Here is a 21,165-nt window from a genome sequence, read left to right on the forward strand (position 1 = left end):
TGAAACAAAAAGAAGGTAATTTGACCTTTGCCTACATCTGCAATCTCCTCGGTAGCTGGAACGAGACGAGCCGAAGTCCCTTAAGAAAGGTGAAAAAGGTTTCAGCAGTAGCCACTAAGGAAGATAGGCTTAAATCTGCTAGGAAAGATGCTTGTCACAATTGTGGTAAGATAGGTCATTTTAAGAAGGATTGTTGGTCAAAGGGTGGAGGTGCAGCAGGACACAGGCCAAGGGTACAGAGAGATGGGGAATCTAGATGGAAGAAAGAACCAACCCCATCAGTACCAGCAATGACTTATGAAGATATGAACAAATTATTACATGAAATCAAAGAAGTGGTAGCACATCAGCGTGCTATTCAGACTGATTCATGTATCAAATGCAAGGGGAATGCTTATTTGAAGTCACAGGGGTACCTGGCCTCTGTTAAAAAATTGGATGATGTGAAATCAGATGAATTTGCCAGACCCAGTGTTGAAATTACACTTAGGGGCTACTGTGACAAGTGGGTAGCAGACACGGGCCCTGCAGTCACTGAAACACAGCAAAGCACTTCACAACTCATCCAAGATTGGGCAGAACATGACATGTTCTCAAAAAATGTCCAGAGAATTCTAGAAGTTGATTTTCTGTCTGAAAATCATACCATAGGAAATACCTACCAGGGGAACAAAAGACAATGGGATGATGTTGTAAAACACAACATTGCCAAATTTACAAAAGGGGAACAAGTATTGGTCAAAAATTGCCTCCAGAAAGGGCTTTGGGATGCAAATTGGACAGGGCTACATGAAACCGTGGACACCTGTGGGGAGGGCAATCTTAAGCTTAGAATCAAAGAGAGGAATGGACCAGTAATGAAGTGGTTCCATGGTGACCAATACAGACTGATTCAGAATGTAAGATGTTAACCTGACATAAGAATGAATGCTGCACTTGATGTCTTTCAGGTTACATACTCCAAGTCTCACTGAAAACCATGGCACAACAGAAGAAATGATCAAGGGGGGCAGATGCATCGTACACAGCAAAGGAAAAGCATATGTCCAGCGCAGGAACAACGATGTAACCAGCCACATTGGTGCCATAAGTGGGATAACTTCCTCGGGACAATGCAAGGACTCTGCAGACCTCATGCGAGGAAGAAAACCACCTCGCATGTCAACCAAATTTGCATTAACACATATGGGAAACTACAAGTGTGACTGTAAGCTTGGGTTGAGAATCGATCAAAAGTAAATGTTTGTCTTAGAATGTGGTATATTCTAGATATTTGTATAATCCCTGTTACCACCACATACAGCCATATTATTATGCAATAGGATCTGAAGAACTTACACACATAATTGATTGATGCTATAAGCTGATTTTGTTGGGAATTGTGATTCAGAGGGAGAGTATTCTTGGGGATTTGGGAGGTATACATAGCTTGTAGAGATCTTTGTGTAAAAAAAATAATAATTTGACATAAGTAATCTATGTAACATGGGAGCATGGGATGACAGTACAGGATGGAATAACAATGTTAGCATAGAAAGTTTTGAGGGTTGCAATATTGGTAGGAATGGCACCATGTATTCAGGTGATCTACCCAATGAACATTGGAGGCAGAAAATTGTACTATACCAAGAATAGGATTGACCTTTACTTAGACGACCCTTATGCAGAATTCCTCCAGCCTGAACCTTTGCCTGAAACAAACAGGATTCAAGACCTGCAAGAGGTTGAGCAGCAACTGAAGGTTCAGCTGCTTAAAATGCATGAGCGTGAGAAGGAACTGACAGAGCAGGTCAGTAACTATATCAGTGGAATGTCGACGCTGAAGGAGAACTACCAGGACATGTACTGGGATGTACAGTTCAAAGCAGTTATCACTGCATGTGTCGTGGTACTGCTGCTGGGTGTGGCCTTGATGGTCTATCTCAGATTCCTAAGGGAACAGCGGAAAAGGGACCTTGGATATGTGGAGAGGAAAGTGTGCATGACACAAAGTAGGGTGTAGGTTATGGAGACGGACAACCACACCGCTACGACCTCCCCTATCCGACCCTTGTGTGTTGACCACTGATCAGTGTGATGCTGGTACTGTGCTCTGGGTAAACCTTTCACTGCTCTTGCACTGAGGCTCAAGGTTTAAGGGGGGATTATGTAAGGAAAAGCAGTAAAGATGCCCCAATGTTCTTGGTTGATCATTTGAATACAGACAATGTTAGCAGGTTATGAACATGGGGGAAGTCTGGGAGAGAATAGGGGTTCCATTTGGCACCACTAAGGTGATAAGGAAGATAATTCAATTGACAGAGGCCAGAGAAGTGGCTGAGCTACCATTTGCTCTCACGGGAAATCCCCGTCCTGTCCTGTCCCGTCCCTGTCTCAGGATCCTCACACTCCAGGGGGTCACTCTTTATATGTAAATTCACTCACAACATCTACACACAGCACCTTGGCGGGGAGGGTCTTTTTGGGGTATAAAGGGGGGTGAAGAACTGCCCTTAATTTGTATTTGAGCTGCCTTTCCGTACCCAGTGTATGTCTACACTGTATTACATTATATTATTTTTACTGTTCAATAAACCACCATTTTGCTGAAACTGCGGAGACTCTGCAAGTGGATTCCTTACATGAATAATAGGTGACTTCTGAATTGTGTCGCATCTGTGAGCCTCTGTATTTATTAACTGTACTTCAATTATTTTCAGAAAACACTTCATATAGTCTAATACTCGGTCAAGATATTTTATACCACGTTTTATGACCATGAAGATGTACTTATGGATTTACTCGGTCAGCAATACGTTGCCAACAAGCCTGCCTGCAGTGGTATCAGACTTTCTTTGCAGTGTTGATATAAGCTCCTCGTAATCCTGCATAATTAGCATGCAGTCTTCCTCCGTGAAACATGGAGATCGCGCCATGAGTCAAACGGAGACTTGCGCTTCCGAACGTGCTCCATTTATGTGAACGCGCACAAACTCCAATGCAGAACACCAATGTAACAAATCAACTTCTTAACTGGCGTCGTAGTACTGATTAGCACCGATTGAGACAACCTGATTTTGTCAACCCCGCATTCGCAAATGAAATCCCAATTAAATCTTATTTGGTTAAATCCCCTTTGTAGTACAAGCCACCGGTCCGTGAAATATCACCGAACAACGAAATAGGGAACTGCTCCTCGCACACGCGAATCCGCTGCTGATGACTGGTGGATTCTCGATGAGATTTGGACGCGGAAACGCCGTTGCAGGTTAGATTTAGAGTTTTTTTTGCATATACTGCAGAATGCTTTCCGGTCATTCCCCATGACCGGCTTAAGCCAGTCTTTAATAAATGACGGGTTATCAAGCCAACTTTTAGAAAACTTACATTTCCCCATTTCACCGCGAAGTGGCTACTAGCTAATTTCAGAGGCTCTCCTGATACCAACACGTTAGATCAACCTGGCGCAACTGAGGTAAAAGGCGGAGAAATGGCGTCAGCGTCACTCTGGTAGGCTATTAATTCCGACTCAGGTCCTGTTCGCACGTATATTATATATTTTTAATTAGATGAAGTTAAAACACGTAGACAGATTTGAAACTCATAATATATTGAGGTGGATGATGAAAAATAGAATTTGACTTGGTAGTAAATTTACTACCTTTTAATACCTTTCAAGGGCCTTAATTTTGTCTGATTTCATTTGCTACCTTTTACTACCGTGCGGAAACCCTGTTATATGTTTTCCCCTGGCCCTTTGCATGGGCAGTAAATTGGCCTTGGTAACGTGTGGATTCATAATAAGAAGAATGAAAGACATGAACACACACATATATAAGTATGTATATATATATATATATATATTATTTTTTTCCATAGACAGGGGAGGGGACATTATTCTGCTCCATTCTGAAATGGAAGAAAAAAAGCATTTATGAAGAACACAAACCTATAAAAGGTACCTTTGAGACACTGTTAAGGAAGGATCTGACTGGGAGAAAAGCTGGCTGAATGATTGCCTGGCTGCCAACTGCAAATGCTATGTCAAGCAGTAATGTGGCATTAATCAACACATGAGGGGTGATGATTAAAATATACCTGAGGGAGCCTGGTGGGGGCTTACTTGTGTCGCATGAGCCGGGCACCCTGAATTGTCCCCGGCGTCGCATTAGCGGCATGCCAAGAGGAGGCAGTTCCTTGGCTGCACTTGATATGCGAACCTCATGAACACCAGAGAGTAGCAGGTACCCTCCATAATTGGGGGGTACTGCCTTCATAACACTTCTATGACCATTATGGTCCGCTATCGCGTCAATATGAATAGTCGCCACCAGAAGCAATGTTAAGAGTGCAAGATTCACTAGGGGAGTTTACTAACATGTATGTAACACACGGTCATGGTCTGGACATGCAACAAAATGAGAATCACTTTGTCACTTTGTCGAGGTGACACTCGAACAGAAGATCTCATTATCCTTATCCCAATCCAAAAGATTTTGGTTTTGATAACTCCCAGGAATTATCCTAGAAGAAGTACAGTATACTAGTAAAAGTAATAAGCCTATACATTTACAAACAGCCTGGTCTGGTCCAGCAGTCTGGTGTTATTCCTGCCCTCTCAGTCCCCCCAGCTCCAACAGCCTTCAGAAATAAATATGAGTTATTATTGATAACATTACTTTATACATATGTTAAAAAGCAGAAACTTCAACAAACATGAAATCAACAATAAACTACGTCTATTTATCAAACGTGTTACATAATACATATTGTATTTGAAAACTTTTCAGCTTTACGATTTCAGGAGAGTGCAGCCCCGCTGTTAGGAACATTACGCTTTTTGGTTACGGGTGTTAGCTTTGCTGCTGCTATTAACACGAATGGCACATTAGCGCAGACAAAGGGCTGCATACGCCGAACTATAAACGTCTTGCTTGGCGGTCAAAGGCGTTTGACGTTCATTGGCGTGGGAAACGGCGGTTCAACTACTAAACCACTAACTGAAAAGACTACAAACGCTGCGCCGGTTAAAATAAAAGCACCCCGTCAGGTTTTAAATAATAACTTAATGTTTTGGCTGTCGGTCCGGGTCCATATGGGACAGCTTCTGGGTCCGGAACCGGTCCGCGGTCCGCCTGTTAGTGACCGCTGATCTAAACCATCAGCTACAAAGATAACAATAATTTAAGAGGTAGACTTGACATGCCAGAGCAGTGATAAGACCGGAGGAAATGGTGTAAGACACAATAACCAACAGCAATCAGTAAAAGAAGTGATATTTGGGTCAGAACCTATTCTTCGGGGTGCCATGGTGGTGCAGTGGTTAGCACTGTTACCTCATACCTTTGGGACACAGGTTCAAGTCTCTGCTGCAACTCTAATGTGTGTGGAGCTTGCATGTTCTTCCCCTGTCATCATTGGGTTTCCTCTAGGTACTCTGGTGTCTCCCCACAGTCCAAAAACATGCTGAGGTTAATTGGCTTTACCAAATTTCCCATAGGTGTGCATGTGTGAGTGTGCCCTGCAATGGGCTGGTGCCCCATCCTAGGCTGCTCCCTGCCTTATGCGCCCATAGCCTTCAGGATAGGTTCTGAAACCCTCACTACCCAAAATAGGGCAGGCAGTTTCAGAAAATGGATAAACTCACTCCTCACTGATCCATTCTTTTGTGATCTTCTGCTTTTTGCATTGACTGAAAAATGCAGCAGACAGCAATAAATACCTAAAGTAAGAATCTCTCTAGACCTGCTAGACTGAGGTAAAGACCTTGACCTGTACTGTAGCTCTGCAGAGACTGAGGACCAGTCTTCCTGCTAGTGTATCACAAGCTAAAACCCTGGCTTCCTTTAAATCAGAGCTAGATAAGATTTTAACAACTCTGAGCTACTATTTAAGTTCTCCCCAAACGAGCTTGATGGCCCGAATGGCCTCCTCTCGATTGTAAATTTCTTGTATGTTTTCCCCTCGCACTTTGCATGGGCAATGAATTGGCCTTAGTAACGCGTGGATTCATAAAAAGAAGAATGAAAGACATGAACACACATATATATAAGTATATATATATTTATTTGGAAGGACAGGAGGAGGGGAGATCCTATTGAGAGCACGCATTTCACAGGCTCATTTTGTATTTTTCTGCTCCTTTCTGAAATGGGAAAAAAAAAAAAAACATTCATGAAGAACACAAACCTATAAAAGGTACCTGTGTGACACTGTTAAGGAAGGATCTGACTGGGAGAAAAGCTGGCTGAATGATTGCCTGGCTGCTGGCTGCAAATGCTATGTCAAGCAGTAATGTGGCATTAATCAACAGATGAGGGGTGATGATTAAAATATACCTGAGGGAGCCTGGTGGGGGCTTACTTGTGTCGCATGAGCCGGGCACCCTGAATTGTCCCCGGCGTCGCATTAGCGGCATGGCAAGAGTTGCCAGTTCCTCGGCTGAACTCAGTATGTGAACCTCGTAAAAACGACGGAGTAGCAGTTAAATGCTGGGGAGACAGAGGTCAGGCAGGGGTCAGAGGCCGGAAAGAAGGAGAGGAAGTCACCGCAATAACAGCAAGACTAGGGAGGTGACACTCGAACAGCTCACAGCAACAGGCTTAAAACCTCCTTTAAAAAGTCCCTCTGGAGTCCCAGTTGACCCCGTGGACGCTCACACAGACGGAAGGTGAGCCCTCTGCCTCTTACCGAAGGTCATTCGCCCACTGATGTCAGGGTTCTTTCTCAAATCGCTCACGGCCACTATGGGCAGACCCCCAGTTAATTACTGGTCCCCAGAAGTGCTGAAATCAAACAATAAAACACTAACTCACAGCTGATCTAACATGTAGCAAGCAGGGTGAAAGTACCAGTAAAGAAATTCCAGAGGATGCTTACAACATATTAGTATGAGATTACTAAACAGTAGTCATAAAATTATACCTACAATAACAAAAAATAAAAAATAAAAAAATTTGTGACTTTCTTACCGTGATGGAAGAAACTAATGGAAGGTTTTCCCAACAGGCACATTTAGATCATGGAAAGGCAAAGAGAACAAACAAAAGATAAGTGCAATTCTGTGATCACCAGCAGCACTTCTGCAATGAGACCCACATGTAAGCAATAACTTTATGGTTACATCTACAAGGCGAAGTTTAACTCATTCCCAATTGTGACAACAAATCCAAACAACCTGCCGTTACTTGTATACCACGTAGTATAAGGGCAAATTTATACTTGACACATCGTGGCCATCACGCATTTTCATCATTGATTCCATGCATCGCTTGAGCACCTATGTGAGGAATTAACATGTGCGCAAGCTGTAGTACTAACAAAAATTGGGGTGGCAGTATGGTCACCTTTTGTATTAAAGTAGCGTCTGATGTTCTCAGAATGAGTGGCTAGAAGAACAGTATGTTTTCAGAGGTAGGTAGGTAAGGGGGTGTGGGCTGATTACAGCGCATTGCTGCACCCACCACACGATGAACCACCTCAGGGGTGAGAACCTGAGTGCAGCCGTGCAGTGAGTGATACCTCAGCACCACAGTAGTCCGAATGGAGAGCGAGTTCTTTTCCAGTGACCGGAGTACTGATCCTGCCACCAGCCCCCAAATATGCCTGTAAGTTGGAGCACATCTTTACAGGGCAATGTTTTCAGAGGCAAGACAGAAAATATTCTGAGGATTATTAATTGTGTCCCTCTGTGTACACAGTCTTCAAAATTAAATGGCAGTTTAAAGTTCTAAGAAAGCAGTGTCATGTGTACAAAGTACAATGAAATCCTAGCTTTAAATTCTCACTTGCCTACTTTCATAATCAATGTTATTTTTCAATATGATTCCAGTATATCTATGTCTTGGTGATAAAATTCGCAGATTGTGCGGTTTACGTTTCACCAGAACATTATATTGTGTTTCCTATGAAAATATAAACAAGCTGTGCAATTTTAATGACCGCTCCTCATAATTATCTAGCATATGTTTAACATTAGTTAAACTAAACCAAGTTTACAGCCTCTACTTTTGCAACAGCTCTGCATGCACTAATGTTTTCCTCCTTATTGTTTAAAGCACTCAAGACATTTGTGAGAAATTGATTTAACATTTTTTTTCTTTATAGATACTGCAAAGCTTACTACAGAAATGGGTTTTTTCCAATATCCTGCCGCCTAATTACAAACTACTACGCGATATCTAACATACAACGCAACATTCAACATGGGGTAGTAAAGTGATGTGTGGCAGAGCTACAGTAAGTACAATGTGGGGCGGTGAAGAACAGGAAATGCGGCAGCAGTATTATACAACACTTCATACCACAACCTCATACAACGTGAGACTGGAAATGAAGGAGCCGACCAAGATGGTTTGCTCGCACTGCCCCGTGGTGGACATGACCCTTAATCCTCCAGATAGATGTGAATATATATATATATATATATATATATTAAATGTAAACACACGAAAATTAAGCCCTTGTCGTCGGAGGCCATCCGCCGGTGCATAGGAATGTTCAGTTCCTGGAGTTTAATCCAGCAGATATTACAGTGCTTCCACTTTAAAACCCAGATCTATCAATGCCATAGCTATGTGTGTGTGCGTATCAGTATAGGCGTACGTTACTCAAATGGATTCTCTCAGTCCCGGAGTCTGGAGCGGGTGTCCTGCCGCTACCTCCACCGATAGTAGCTTCGGAACAACCTATGGCGAGGTCGGTTACGGCCGACCACTTTGCTCCGTCATCGCGTGTGTGTCATTTCCCCGTCTCAGGTCAAGTGTCTCTGGTGAGTCTATCCTCGGACCATGAGTTTCCCTTAATTTCTTCACCGAGTCTTGGTTCAAAAGGCGCTGGCTCCTGCTGGTCAGCTAGCATTGCCCTCCTGGTAATTTGTAACTTGCCAGCTATACGCAACTCCAACGGCAAACCACGATCACAATACCAAACAAAATAAGGAAAGTCTTTGCCGACAGACTGGATTTTTCTTACCTGTCCAACTACAGCTTCCGACTGACGCATTCCCGCCGCGATTTCGCGGACAAAGTGGATTTCTCCGTTGTAATTGGTCCATCTAAAAAACACGTACTCGCTATACAACATGCTGGTAAATGTAGTATACAGAAAAAAACAAGACAGTATAAAATTCTTTTACCATACAAGTGAACCATATTTTACACATCCATGCATATTTAAAATATTTATTTCCCTTAAATTGGGTATATTTCACTCAAAAAACAGTTTAAGTTTACTCCAAAAAGTGACTGTAAATCGTAACCTTATTTGATTCAAGGCTCCCAAATTTCATCAAAACTTTGAAGCGAGATTACATCAGGGGCAAAACATATGTCTCACGGTTAATGCATGAGACTTGAGAGCCCTGCCTACCGCATTCATCGGATCTTGCTCTTACACTTTAATCTTTTCTGCACTCCATCTGTATGCGCATCCATGTAGTAATGCACACGTACCTTATTTTGTAATTTACCTGGAAACAACAAATGATTTGCTGGTAGGTGGTTATTGACTCTGTATAACTCAGGACGGTTATGAACTCCACTCCTGAAGTCCGCATGCCTGCGCATCGTCCAATAATTCTATACAAGGGGACACGTTGGAGGGCGTTTTCCCTTACGCCTCAGCGTGTGGAATACAAAGTATATGGCGTAAGGGCTGGTTGTAATTCATGTGTCTCACGGTCAATTAATGCATGAGACGTGAGAGTCCGGTTTTATTTGAGTAAATTCTATAGGTTATTTCTGAAGTGGACATGCTTAGTGCTGTGTTACATAGTAGCATCAAGAACTACAAGTTCAATTACTTTAATACTTTAAATCTATTCACAAACAATTACTTTTACTTAAGTATAAAGGCCACTTTTACTAGAGCAAAATATTGCTTGGTTACTTCTGCTTTTACTGCATCATTACTAGATTATTTTTTAAATATACAAGGGTTACAAACATAGGATTTTATTGACCTATGGAATTACGCCTGAGTGCCACATTAAATACAGTTTTTGTGGTAAATAAGACAACAGGGTTGCCATCTATCATCCTTGGTCAGCTGGCTGGCGTGAGATTTTCAATTTGAGACAAATCTGCACTCACATTTACATGTGTAAAAAAGACTTAATCTACTAGTTCTCAGCCCTTTATTTTCCTTTCATTAATGTGTTTGCATGTAGTTTTTGTACACCAGAGTGTAATAATGCATGTTCTGAGCATAACGTGTTTCGGGGAGGTATCGGTTCAATTAATATCTTAAACAGTGTGCGTCCATTGGAAGTGAGTATTACTATTTGTGCTTCATCCTTATTTCTTTGATGCCTTACAGCTGTATTTACACTGATATGGTAGAGTTTTATGGTTGTTTGAGATAGTTTTCTGTATAATTTGGGGAGCTAATTGCTAGCCGCCTAATGCTGCGCAATGGAGCTCGCTTTTAACTCCATTTGAGACAGTAATTTTTTTAGCTCTTCTTTTCTAATTGAAATGCCTTATTTTATCGGTTGTGTGTTATGTATTTAGTAGGAGAAGAATTTGGCAGCTGTAGATAATAGTGTAATGATGTTTGTGTGTGTGTGTGTGTGTGGAGGGGGGAGGGATTGGTGTGGAAGGTTAATTAAGTGGCTACACCTGGGTTGTTAGGGATGTGGGATTAAAAGAGGGAGAATACAGGGTGAGGAGGAGAGAGTGAATTCTGTGGGGACAGTGAAACAGTGGAACATGTAATGATTCATTGTAGGAGGTACCATACCGAAAGGACGGAATTAATACGGAGTCTTGAACGGGAAAAAGTGCAGTACTCACTTGTGGATTTATTACGGAAAAGCCCTGCCGATGTGTGGTTTAAGTATATTTTTCAGTATTTAAGGGTAACTGGGTTGGATAAAAGAATTTAAGATTTATTTTTTATTTTTTTTTGAGTTTGACTGTCTGATTCACACTCCCTACCGGTTGGTGGCGGTAATGCACCACAAAGTTGTTTGCCAGCCGCCATAAAACAGCAAGCAGAAGAAGAAGAAGAAGAAGAAGAGGAGGAGGAGGAGGAGGAGGAGGAGGAGAAGAAGAAGAAGAAGAAGAAGAAGAAGAGAAGAAGAAGAAGGAGAAGAAGAAGGAGAAGAAGAAGAGGAGGAGGAGAAGAAGAAGAAGAAGAGGAGGAGGAGAAGAAGAAGAAGAAGAAGAGGAGGAGGAGGAGGAGGAGGAGGAGGGTCGCGCGAGAAAGATTGCTTGTTAGGCACAGCACTCGTTGGTTCTGGGAGGGAGGTGCCGCTCGTATGCCGTTTAGGGCTGCAGGGACAGGTTACGGTGTGGTAGGGGGAGGATAGTGTGGGATTCAATAGAATTATAAAGAACATACAATGAATAGAGGAAAAAGAGAATATAGCTTAAAGCAGGGCATGATGAAAAGGGGGGGTTCATTCTAAAAAAATGCAGTTAACTGAAACGAGAACTGACTGGCGCGCCGACAAGGCAAGGTTACCTAATCGGAACAGATAGGGGGGGCGACAGAGAACATCAGCAGCCCCTACCTCTCCCCCGTGTCAGCTGTGAATAATCTTCTCATCCACGGACCCGGTGGAGACGGCGTACTCCTACAATTGTTAGGACGGGGGGTAGTTAGGAGTGCATGATACAGTAGCTGCTGAGTCTGGGGTGTTTGATAGAGGTGAATAGCGGCATCCCCATAGTGACGTAGCGGCGGTGGAATTCCCTTTCCGCGTGGTGTCTTATTAGATTGCGGACCTGTGTGAATGTTCCTTCCCCGGGAGGGTATTGAGGGTTTGCTACGGGGAGATAGCGGGGCCGAACCCAGACCCGACCCGACCCGACCCGATAGGTCGCTGTATGAATTGTACTGAATAAAATTATTTTTGTAATTGTAGTAGAAGTCTAGTGGTCTATTCTTCCCTTACAGCCTCCAATGCTATTGTAGGTTTATTACAATAGTTATGTGCATTTAGCATCGTAGCAGACATTGGTTACATGTTTATTCCCTTATGGACATTTTAGTTGTATTTGTTGTAAGAATATTCATATATATTTGTTTTATTTTCTTTGTAGAAAAACCACTCACACCCGATACCTGTATGAATTAAGGATTGTTAGCGCCTTATTAAAACCCAAGTTCAGAGATGATTTCTGGAGCTGGACATTCTCTCATTACATCTCTACTCTCCTGAACATATGTAATTGCTGTTCTGACCCGACACCCTGTAGGGATTCTACTCCACATACTAACCAGTTACGGTCCTCGCTATAACATGCATGCAACAGATTTATTACAGTACCATGTAAATGGTCTGTAGGGTTTGAAAACTATTCCAACGTGGTGATGTACCGAGGTGAAATCAGTTTTAGGTTGGATATTCGACGGATATTTAGATCCACACTCTCTAGACTTAGCGGCGGGGCATCACTCACGCTAGCCGGCATAAGGCGGTCGAAAGACGGCCAGATCAATTCCACAGCCTCGGAGGCGCTCGCGCACTGCTGACTTAGGGATCGTCAACGAATTACTGTCAGAATAATAAAATACTGATTGCTTGCAATAACTTCAATGCAATGGAACCCAGTAACTGCAAAATGAGTGCATATTCTGCAACTACCTGACATGCACAGGACACAGTGAACTTTACTCATTTTTAACACTTTATTGCATTTTAAATTGTCATTTTAAAAGGAAAAAGTGGGTAAATAGATTTCTTTCAATAGCTTCTAGGCAATGGGAGCTTATGACAACCAAATGGGTGCAAATTATACTACTACCTCAGGCCTATAGGACACAGCAACTTTAATTCAAATTTAACCCTTTGTGTACTTGATATGATTTTTTTTCTCTAAAATGAGCCATTTTTCTCAATAGCTCCTAGCCCGTAGGAGCCTGTGACCCAACACCAAGTACTATCTTAGGTCTATAGGACACAGCAACTCTCATTCGATTTTAATTCTTTATGTACTTGATATGATTTTTTTCCCTCTAAAATTAGGCCTTTTCTTTCAATAGCTTCTAGGCCGTAGGAGTCTGCGACCCAAAACCTAGTACCAGTTGTAGTACTACATGAGGCCTATAGGACACAGCAACTTTCATTTGATTTTATCCATTTGTTTAATTGATATGATTTTTTTCCTCTAAAATTAGGCCTTTTCTTTCAATAGCTTCTAGGCCGTAGGAGTCTGTTTCGCAAAACCTAGTACCAATTGTAGTACTACCTTAGGCCTATAGGACACAGCAACTCTTATTGAAGTTTAACCCTTTGTGTACTTGATGTGATTTTTTCCCTCTAAAATTAGACCTTTTCTTTCAATAGCTTCTAGGCCATAGGAGCCTGCGACCCAAAACCTAGTACCAATTGTAGTAATACCTTAGGCCTATAGGACACAGCAACTCTCATTCATGTTTAACCCTTTGTGTACTTGATATGATTTTTTTTCCAATAGCTCCTAGGCCGTAGGAGCCTGCGACCCAAAACCTAGTACCAGTTGTAGTACTACATGAGGCCTATAGGACACAGCAAAAAAAAAATCGGAATTAATGACTTCTGTCCGTAGTGCTCGTCGGTCTTCGCGCCAGATGACTCTCAACCATTTTTTAACCTTACTGCCACTTTGATTGAACAACTGAAATGCAACTTTATTCCACTGCTGAGGATTAACATTTCTTTCAGTAAAACCGTTACTGATGAACGAACTAATAACATGGTCTCTTCCTCCAGCTATTTCCCAAAGATCGGTACATTTCTGTCGTTGTCCTTTCTTCAAGCGCCCCATATTTCAATTTCTTATGTTTTCTAGAATTTGGTCGCCGTCTCCCAGTTAATAAACTGCAGGTCCATGCACATAAGTTACGCCTACAACTCAACCTTTTTTTTTCTCCCAGAACTCAAAGTGTGCAACACAATTAGTCAGGCCAATGACGTATACGCAAACTCTGCCATGCATAGTTCCGTTGTCTGGTTGTAATCACGAGCCGCGATGTAGCTTATGTTTTTTTTTTTGGAAGGTAGATAGTAATGTTAAGTAACCATTAATTCACTTACCCATCAAATCTATCCTCACAAGAAACACTACTTGTAGCATAATAATAAACTTCATTATTATTGTATGTAAAACACTTATAAATACATATACTTAAATACATATGATATACAACTGCCCCATTAAAACTAAACAGAATTTTTTTGTACAAATGACAATTATATTTAGTCAATAACTGCACACAACTGAATTCAGTTTATAAACATATGCAAAACATATGATAAAGCTAAATGAAATTATTAAATAATAAATTAAGTGTTTTAATTGTAGCATCAATAAGAAGCCTTTGCTTCTCTTTGGTTGCTTCAGAATGTGTGGAAGATGCAGTGGCTGAGAACGATGTGCTCGTATATACACTCATAGTGAGACATCACCCATGTTTGGGGTGCTATATGCTGTTATAATCCATGTTTTTTGTTTGTCCTTTTTCTTCCTGAAAGCCATTCTGTGGCCCAGCGGTGCAACATACACCACAGAAATTTACAGGGTAGGTAGGTGCAGCAATAAGGGACCTATGCACATGCAAAAAAATGACACACATCAACTATTAAGTGGGCATTATAATAAGGCCAAATGCTAAATGAAATCTCTAAGAATAAGTGGTACATTCAAGAACATTGTATGTATGTCTTCATACAGCTATACTGTTCTGGTAATTAAGCAGGAAGTGCAGGGCATATGTTGGTGAACTAACATTGTATGTTAGTATGTTCTTTATAATTCTATTGAATCCCACACTATCCTCCCCCTACCACACCGGAACCTGTCCCTGCAGCCCTAAACGGCATACCAGCGGCACCTCCCTCCCAGAACCAATGAGTGCTGTGCCTAACAAGCAGTAATTCGTTGACGATCCCTAAGTCAGCAGTGCGCGAGCGCCTCCGAGGCTGTGGAATTGATCTGGCCATCTTTCGACCGCCTTATGCCGGCTAGCGTGAGTGATGCCCCGCCGCTAAGTCTAGAGAGTGTGGATCTAAATATCCGTCGAATATCCAACCTAAAACTGATTTCACCTCGGTACATCACCGCGTTGGAATAGTTTTCAAACCCTACAGACCATTTACATGGTACTGTAATAAATCTGTTGCATACATGTTATAGCGAGGACCGTAATTGGTTAGTATGTGGAGTAGAAATCCCTACAGGGTGTCGGGTCAGAACAGCAATTACATATGTTCAGGAGAGTAGAGATGTAATGAGAGAATGTCCAGCTCCAGAAATCATCTCTGAACTTGGGTTTTAATAAGGCGCTAACAATCCTTAATTCATACAGGTATCGGGTGTGAGTGGTTTTTCTACAAAGAAAATAAAACAAATATATATGAATATTCTTACAACTAATACAACTAAAATGTCCATAAGGGAATAAACATGTAACCAATGTCTGCTACGATGCTAAATGCACATAACTATTGTAATAAACCTACAATAGCATTGGAGGCTGTAAGGGAAGAATAGACCACCAGACTTCTACTACAATTACAAAAATAATTTTATTCAGTACAATTCATACAGCGACCTATCGGGTCGGGTCGGGTCGGGTCTGGGTTCGGCCCCGCTATCTCCCCGTAGCAAACCCTCAATACCCTCCCGGGGAAAGAACATTCACACAGGTCCGCAATCTAATAAGACACCACGCGGAAAGGGAATTCCACCGCCGCTACGTCACTATGGGGATGCCGCTATTCACCTCTATCAAACACCCCAGACTCAGCAGCTACTGTATCATGCACTCCTAACTACCCCCCGTCCTAACAATTGTAGGAGTACGCCGTCTCCACCGGGTCCGTGGATGAGAAGATTATTCACAGCTGGCACGGGGGAGAGGTAGGGGCTGCTGATGTTCTCTGTAGCCCCCCCTATCTGTTCCGATTAGGTAACCTTGCCTTGTCGGCGCGCCAGTCAGTTCTCGTTTCAGTTAACTGCATTTTTTAGAATGAACCCCCCCCCTTTTCATCATGCCCTGCTTTAAGCTATATTCTCTTTTTCCTCTATTCATTGTATGTTCTTTATAATTCTATTGAATCCCACACTATCCTCCCCCTACCACACCGGAACCTGTCCCTGCAGCCCTAAACGGCATACGAGCGGCACCTCCCTCCCAGAACCAACGAGTGCTGTGCCTAACAAGCAATCTCTCTCGCGCGACTCTCTCCTCCTCGCCCTGTATTCTCCCTCTTTTAATCCCACATCCCTAACAACCCAGGTGTAGCCACTTAATTAACCTTCAACGGAGAAATCCACTTTGTCCGCGAAATCGCGGCGGGAATGCGTCAGTCGGAAGCTGTAGTTGGACAGGTAAGAAAAATCCAGTCTGTCGGCAAAGACTTTCCTTATTTTGTTTGGTATTGTGATCGTGGTTTGCCGTTGGAGTTGCGTATAGCTGGCAAGTTACAAATTACCAGGAGGGCAATGCTAGCTGACCAGCAGGAGCCAGCGCCTTTTGAACCAAGACTCGGTGAAGAAATTAAGGGAAACTCGTGGTCCGAGGATAGACTCACCAGAGACACTTGACCTGAGACGGGGAAATGACACACACGCGATGACGGAGCAAAGTGGTCGGCCGTAACCGACCTCGCCATAGGTTGTTCCGAAGCTACTATCGGTGGAGGTAGCGGCAGGACACCCGCTCCAGACTCCGGGACTGAGAGAATCCATTTGAGTAACGTACGCCTATACTGATACGCACACACACATAGCTATGGCATTGATAGATCTGGGTTTTAAAGTGGAAGCACTGTAATATCTGCTGGATTAAACTCCAGGAACTGAACATTCCTATGCACCGGCGGACGGCCTCCGACGACAAGGGCTTAATTTTCGTGTGTTTACATTTAATATATATATATATATATATTCACATCTATCTGGAGGATTAAGGGTCATGTCCACCACGGGGCAGTGCGAGCAAACCATCTTGGTCGGCTCCTTCATTTCCAGTCTCACGTTGTATGAGGTTGTGGTATGAAGTGTTGTATAATACTGCTGCCGCATTTCCTGTTCTTCACCGCCCCACATTGTACTTACTGTAGCTCTGCCACACATCACTTTACTACCCCATGTTGAATGTTGCGTTGTATGTTAGATATCGCGTAGTAGTTTGTAATTAGGCGGCAGGATATTGGAAAAAACCCATTTCTGTAGTAAGCTTTGCAGTATCTATAAAGAAAAAAAATGTTAAATCAATTAACATTGCAAAGTATTGACTAATACTTTGTAAATGAACTTGAGATGGTGGAATTAGTACAGGATTGTTTTTTTACTCAGTTTGTTAATACTCCTACCAGGGGAGAAGCCCTTCTTGATCTCGTTTTTTGTAATAACCAGGATAGGATTGGAAAATTAGAGGTTTTAGACCCATTGTACGGTAGTGATCATAACATGGTTAAATTCGAGGTTAATTTTAGTGTCCGAAGAGCAAAGTCTAAATTAAAAGTATACAATGTTAGGAAGGCTAACTTTAATGGTATGAGACGGAAATTAGAAACTGTAAACTGGACAGAGTTAAATAGCAAAACAGTTGAAGAGGCATGGGAATTTTTCAAAAGCACATTGTTGCAAGTGCAAGAGGACTTCATACCTGTTTCCAGCAAAACTAAATCTAGGAAACGACAACCAAGGTGGTTTACTAAGGAAATTAAGAATAAAGTCAGGAGGAATAGGGCTCTGTTCCACAACTGGAAAATAACTAATGATTTCAAAATCAAGCAGGAGTATCTAAGTCTACAGGCAGAGTTAAAAAATGACATTAGGCTATCAAAGAGGGATGTAGAAAGAAAAATTGCATTGGAGGCTAAGCATGACAGTAAAGGTTTCTTCCAATATTTTAACTCTAAGAGAGCACTAAAAGCTGAAATCACTAATTTGCAGGATAGTAAGGGCCTTATAATTGATAATGAAATTGATATGGTAAACGAGTTTAATGATTATTTTTCAAGGGTGTTCACAATAGAGAACACAAGTAACTTACCACCAATTAATACGAATACAGCATCGTCTATAACCAATATATGTATAACTGAGGTTGATGTGATGCTAAGCCTAGCTAAACTCAAAATAAATAAATCGCAGGGGCCTGATGGCATCTTACCTTTAGTCTTGAAAGAGATGAGGGATATTATTAGCCAACCTTTGACTTTAATATTCCAGAAATCGTTATCTGCGGGTGTGGTACCATCAGATTGGAAGCATGCTAATATAACACCCATATTCAAAAAAGGGGATAGAAGTAATCCAGCAAACTATAGGCCAATCAGTTTAACTAGCATTACTGGAAAAATAATGGAAGCTATAATTCAAGTGAAAATGGTAGATTACCTAGATGCAAATAACATTATAAAGGATAGCCAACATGGATTTAGGAGAGGTAGATCCTGCTTAACGAATCTGCTTGAGTTCTTTGAGGAAGCTACAAGTGAAATTGATCACAAAAAGGCCTACGATGTGATTTACTTAGATTTCCAGAAAGCCTTTGATGTTGTCCCCCACAAACGGCTCTTGTTAAAGCTTAAAGCTGCAGGAATTTTAGGACCTGTGGCAGCTTGGATCAAAAACTGGCTAACTGATAGGAAGCAGAGAGTAGTTATTAGAGGCACTATGTCACAGTGGGCCTCCGTTTATAGCGGGGTACCGCAGGGTTCAATTTTAGGACCACTATTGTTCCTAATTTACATTAATGATATTGACACGAATACATATAGTAAACTGGTTAAATTTGCAGACGACACTAAGGTGGGCGGGGTAGCTGATACTAATCTAGCAGCAGAGAGGCTTCAACGGGATCTGGATTTAATTAGCGAATGGGCTGATACTTGGCAGATGAAATTTAACACAGATAAATGTAAGGTAATCCATGCAGGGAGCAGAAATATACAGTACAGATATTTTATGGGTTCCACTGAAATAAAGGTAGCTGATTACGAGAAAGATCTCGGTATGTATGTTGATGCTTCCATGTCCCACTCTCGCCAATGTGGGGAAGCAATAAAAAAGGCGAACAGAATGTTGGGTTATATCTCTAGATGTGTGGAGTTTAAGTCAAGGGAGGTGATGTTACACTTATATAATTCCTTGGTAAGACCCCACCTAGAATACTGTGTGCAGGTTTGGTCACCATACCTCAAGAAGGACATTGCTGCCTTAGAAAAGGTGCAACGAAGAGCTACGAGAATGATTCCTGGTCTTAGAGGAATGTCTTACGAGGAGAGGTTAGCGGAACTGAATCTGTTCAGCCTTGAGCAAAGGAGACTAAGGGGGGATATGATTCAGGTCTATAAGATTCTAACGGGTCTGGATGCTGTTCAGCCAAATGACTATTTCAATATTAGTCTAAATACTAGAACTCGTGGCCATAAGTGGAAATTAGCGGGAGAACATTTTAAAACAAATTTGAGGAAGCACTTCTTTACACAGCGTGTAGTCAGAGTATGGAATAGTCTTCCTGCTATTGTAGTGGAAGCTAAAACCATGGGTTCCTTTAAATCAGAGCTAGATAAGATTTTAACAACTCTGAGATATTAGCTAAGTTCTCCCCAAACGAGCTTGATGGGCCGAATGGCCTCCTCTCGTTTGTAAATTTCTTATGTTCTTATGTTCTTATGTTCTTAATTTCTCACAAATGTCTTGAGTGCTTTAAACAGTAAGGAGGAAAACATTAGTGCATGCAGAGCTGTTGCAAAAGTAGAGGCTGTAAACTTGGTTTACATAGTTTAACTAATGTTAAACATATGCTAGATAATTATGAGGAGCGGTCATTAAAATTGCACAGCTTGTTTATATTTTCATAGGAAACACAATATAATGTTCTGGTGAAACGTAAACCGCACAATCTGCGAATTTTATCACCAAGACATAGATATACTGGAATCATATTGAAAAATAACATTGATTATGAAAGTAGGCAAGTGAGAATTTAAAGTTAGGATTTCATTGTACTTTGTACACATGACACTGCTTTCTTAGAACTTTAAACTGCCATTTAATTTTGAAGACTGTGTACACAGAGGGACACAATTAATAATCCTCAGAATATTTTCTGTCTTGCCTCTGAAAACATTGCCCTGTAAAGATGTGCTCCAACTTACAGGCATATTTGGGGGCTGGTGGCAGGATCAGTACTCCGGTCACTGGAAAAGAACTCGCTCTCCATTCGGACTACTGTGGTGCTGAGGTATCACTCCCTGCACGGCTGCACTCAGGTTCTCACCCCTGAGGTGGTTCATCGTGTGGTGGGTGCAGCAATGCGCTGTAATCAGCCCACACCCCCTTACCTACCTACCTCTGAAAACATACTGTTCTTCTAGCCACTCATTCTGAGAACATCAGACGCTACTTTAATACAAAAGGTGACCATACTGCCACCCCAATTTTTGTTAGTACTACAGCTTGCGCACATGTTAATTCCTCACATAGGTGCTCAAGCGATGCATGGAATCAATGATGAAAATGCGTGATGGCCACGATGTGTCAAGTATAAATTTGCCCTTATACTACGTGGTATACAAGTAACGGCAGGTTGTTTGGATTTGTTGTCACAACTGGGAATGAGTTAAACTTCGCCTTGTAGATGTAACCATAAAGTCATTGCTTACATGTGGGTCTCATTGCAGAAGTGCTGCTGGTGATCACAGAATTGCACTTATCTTTTGTTTGTTCTCTTTGCCTTTCCATGATCTAAATGTGCCTGTTGGGAAAACCTTCCATTAGTTTCTTCCATCACGGTAAGAAAGTCACAAATTTTTTTATTTTTTATTTTTTGTTATTGTAGGTATAATTTTATGACTACTGTTTAGTAATCTCATACTAATATGTTGTAAGCATCCTCTGGAATTTCTTTACTGGTACTTTCACCCTGCTTGCTACATGTTAGATCAGCTGTGAGTTAGTGTTTTATTGTTTGATTTCAGCACTTCTGGGGACCAGTAATTAACTGGGGGTCTGCCCATAGTGGCCGTGAGCGATTTGAGAAAGAACCTCGACATCAGTGGGCGAATGACCTTCGGTAAGTGGCAGAGGGCTCACCTTCCGTCTGTGTGAGCGTCCACGGGGTCAACTGGGACTCCAGAGGGACTTTTTAAAGGAGGTTTTAAGCCTGTTGCTGTGAGCTGTTCGAGTGTCACCTCCCTAGTCTTGCTGTTATTGCGGTGACTTCCTCTCCTTCTTTCCG

General features: G+C 41.9%; 1 long non-coding RNA gene across 1 annotated transcript; it reads right to left on the bottom strand.

Annotated features, from left to right (window-relative positions):
• Positions 1-6,045: 6,045 nt before the first annotated feature.
• Positions 6,046-10,123, bottom strand: LOC140581159 (uncharacterized). Its single transcript, XR_011984215.1, has 5 exons — positions 8,953-10,123; positions 6,951-6,964; positions 6,670-6,764; positions 6,343-6,470; positions 6,046-6,124 (listed from the first exon to the last, which is right to left on the bottom strand). It is a non-coding gene; the product is annotated as an uncharacterized lncRNA (long non-coding RNA).
• Between the last annotated feature and the right edge of the window lie 11,042 nt (positions 10,124-21,165).

This window comes from Paramormyrops kingsleyae, chromosome 19, assembly GCF_048594095.1.
Source record: "Paramormyrops kingsleyae isolate MSU_618 chromosome 19, PKINGS_0.4, whole genome shotgun sequence".
NCBI lineage: Eukaryota > Metazoa > Chordata > Actinopteri > Osteoglossiformes > Mormyridae > Paramormyrops > Paramormyrops kingsleyae.